This window comes from Accipiter gentilis, chromosome 9 (genome assembly GCF_929443795.1).
Source record: "Accipiter gentilis chromosome 9, bAccGen1.1, whole genome shotgun sequence".
In the NCBI taxonomy this organism is placed as follows: Eukaryota; Metazoa; Chordata; class Aves; order Accipitriformes; family Accipitridae; genus Astur; species Astur gentilis.
In genome coordinates, this window is record NC_064888.1 from 44450297 (window position 1) to 44454339 (window position 4043).

A 4043-nucleotide genomic window follows, 5' to 3' on the forward strand; every position below is an offset into this window, starting at 1 on the left:
ACAATGAAGGTATGATCACAATCGATCAGCAAGGGAAAATGGTTTCATACCGTAGGCTAGAAGTGTTCATTTGGAAAACTGCTATGGATGGCATAGAGAAGAAGCTTGTAAGTACAAAGTGAACTTGATGAGAGAACAGTGACAGCTGTAATCTGCAATAATATAGAAGGCAAAAGGAACATTGGGGGGAAAAAAGTTTGTGATGAAAACATTTAGTCTGCTGAGAGCAGACATCTTGACCCTTGTTCTAGTATTAATGAGCTTGTCTGCTGAAGTTCTCAGCATTCTCGAAGCAGCCAGAAACAGTCTGTTCTTCTACTGATGTGACAGATACTTATTAATTACCTGTCAATACACTGTCAGAGAATTAACTAAGAGTTTCTGTTAGAAGAAAAGAATAGGTTTCCAAAAATATTTGCAGTTCTGTCATGTCCTCAGAATTTATCTGGACTTGTAGCTCTTGAAGTTGTTTACAGAATATAAGATAAATGAGCATGAAGTATGCTACAGCTGAGGTATGTAGATGGCTATCTGTAATAATTTGGTTAATCGATAGTGAGGTAACAGCTAAAGTGCATATAACAATAAGCATGATATTGGCATAGTATTTAATAGAGGAAAAACTATTCCAGTACATGGTCACTGTATGAGGACCCTAATGTCACTTAGAAGTCATAAGAAATATCTAAACATACTGTCTTCATCATTGACTAATAATTAATAAAAAGCTAGAACAAAATGTCTTGGCTCTTGTAGGACCTCTCACCTACCAAATCAGTGATATCCGCATAAAAAAATGCAATGACTCAGTTCAGAAAGGGTTTGGAGAGAACACTGCCATCTTTTCCACACAGACAGTTATCCATGTCCGGCACAGTAATACTTCCCAGATTCCCAGTCCTGGACAGCCTTCATCACTACCTGAGGCAGAGTGCCGTTGAAATGATTTTTCAAGGAAGCAAGCAGATTCAGTTTTTCCTACCTGTGTTAGTGCCCTGCTAGAACATCAGTCACAATATCTACGAAATGTAAACTGGTACTTTTATTGTCATATACAGCAGCCACTACTGTTATGTCTTGCAAAAGTAAGTGGAAATGTTTTCTCCTGTCATTTTACTTTAGCTAAGTCATTTTGAATCTTGCTATTGTATTCCATTACACATTCTTGCCTGATCTCTTTCTCCTAGCTATTCCTGCTGGTGAGCTTCTCCCTGGAACCCAGAAATGTGACTCAGATCAGGGCTCAGTTACTCTTTCTCAGTCTATGCAGTACGTAATCTCCCCAGTTGCCAGCACCCAAACATACAAACCTTGGACGTTCACAGCCCTACTCCAGTTGCAGGTACTCAGACTTCTTATCCTACTTACTGGCTACTCAGTAGCTTATCTTAGCAAATGGAAGTTTACTCATGTTCACACATGCCTACTCAGAGCACACCCTGCAGAAAAAGGGAAGTCCACTGTCTTACTGACTTCCAAAATGACATAGCAGCCAACACTGAAACATTTGTAACCAGATATCTCTACCAAATACATTGGTTGTTTTCCTGACACAAAATTATGTGTTCTATTTTCTGGTCCAGGCAGAGACAGAATTTAAGCAGTACTATTCCCATAAGTAAGAAAGATGTTCATTTTGCTCCTTTGGTCTAGTCATAACTGTGCAATGGAGCAGCATCTATGTTTGTACCAGCATACTGGCTTCTGTGCTATTTTTATAGGTATTTTTTTTTCTCCTCCGACAGAGTTCATTAGTATTTGTCCTGAATGACATTGACTTTTATTCCATCTGAAAATACCTATTTAGCATTTTTTGGTTATTAGTATTGCAAGTACTGACATTAGAAACCTAAATGGTATGTATATTGAAATAAATTTGCACTGGAGTTCTACAAGCCTTTCTGCTTCTTCATCAGTATGATTCAAGGGACATGGCCTACATCTGTACTTAATCAAACAGGGCTATGTTGGCCAATATAATCTAATTGTTTGACATTTTTATAGCAATTCATTGAGACTAAAGAGAGATGACTACATTAATATCTTGATGCAGCTAGATAATAGCTGAGCTAAAACTGATGTGCCAAATTACTGAAAGGCTCTTAAATTCTCTTACAGATTTTTAACTCTTTGTGACAAAGAAAAGGAAAGAGGCTTCAATATAAATGTAATAAAGAGAAAGAATAGTACAATTTATAATATGAAGTATTATAATAAAGAACATTATCATAAATTTTCTAAGAATCTTTTCTCCACTAATCATTTACAAATTATATTTCTCATAACTGAGATGAGAATTATTGTTAATGTTCATGACTCTGTTTTCTTGGATAATCATTTTCACTGAGGTCAAAATTAAACAGAAGAGGTTTTAGCTGATGAATATGTATTTTATTCCTCTAGCTAGACTGTGATCAAACATGTCTTCCCTGCATACATCTGTGGGAACAGTCAGGTTGGAATAGTGGTAGAGGAATATCATGGAGACTCAAAGTGCATGTGAGTGCTGGACCTACTTAGGCTTAGACAAGTCGCCTCATCTCACTGAAGGATCCCATTAAAACCCTGTCTCGTTTATAACTGTATTTGTTGTGAGAAAAGGTCTCCTCTGAGTGGGGTCACAGATATGCAGGTAAGAGCAAGCTGAAGGAGAACATCAGAAGTGTTTTATTTTGGGGGTTTTGGTCTGAGCCTGGAGAAGAAGTGAATGGAAGAGAAAGCAGGAAACAAAAAAACCCCAGGAATTAATATTGCAGCTAAAGCCAGAAACACAGAGAAATGTGTTTATCAAACTTGATTTGATTGCTAGTTGCCTTTTTTCTTTCAGAGCCCTTGGCAATAGAGGCTCAGTGTGGGCCGGACAAGGCCTCGTTACTCAAAAGTGGAAACACTGACAAGTGATTAAGTGCATTTTTGCCAAAAACCAAGGTAAAAATATTTGCAAAAGGAGCAACCCGATTATCATGAGATGCAAATGGATGAATTAGATGTTAATCACCATCTCCCCTACTTCAGAGCTATGCTGGAATGATCCTGCTTATGATGAACTTTTGGTAGAGCTGGGCCTTAATAAGAATCTCTGCTCTTCGCACTGTAAAATATAAAATATAAAATGTAATATTTAATTCTACCAGAGAAATAACGTACCAGGGCTTGCTATGAAACATCATCTTTGGAACATTAAATACACATGCTATTTAACTTTCCAAGATGTACGTGAATGTGGTTAGCATTACAGGGCTGTACCTTTACTTGTGTACTTCATAATATACACCTCTTCACATTGTTGCTTCTCTGCCTCCTTTGCCGGGACGAGTTTGCCGAGAGGCAGCGCCGTGCCATACCACTGTAAGCTAGTATGCTAAGAAAAAGCACACGCTTCCCTCCCAGTACAGTGCCTGTGGAGACGGATGGAGTACCCAGAGCCGCCAGGAACCCCGAAGCAGGAATCATCCTGCCATCCTTTGGGAGACTCGCTGCAGGACAGCGGACTACGAAGGCCCCAGAACAGAAAGCTCAGCGCAAACCGTCCTGCTCCCTCCCTCAGCTCCGAAACGCAGCACCCTCGCTGCAGCTACGGGAAAGGGCTTGTTCGCGGCTTTGCACACCGGACACCGATCACAGGACTTTGCGGGGGAAACCCTCAACCCAGCAGGACCGACGGCAACATTAATACTGACGGGTACAATCGGATCGTGAGCTTATTTCATCGTCAACCTTTCTGTAGCGAGAAAGGAGAAACAGATCTCCGGGGCTTGCTGCTGCCGCCGCTGACGACTAGTACCTGGGGCCGCGTCCGTCCCAGCTAAGAGAAAGCAAGCCAGCTGCCCGGCGGGAAGGCCACTGCCCCGCAGGGGGCCCACCATCCCCCAGAGGCCCCGCCACCGCCGCTCACGATCCTCCCCGGCTTCCCAGCAGGCGCCCCGGCCGAACTCCAGCCCTTCCGCCGGAAGCCGCGAAGTGCCGCGCGGAACGAGCAGCGAGCGGCAAAAGGCGGGTCCGGCCCGGCCCGGCCCGGCCGGCCCCCCCACCCCGGAGGCGGG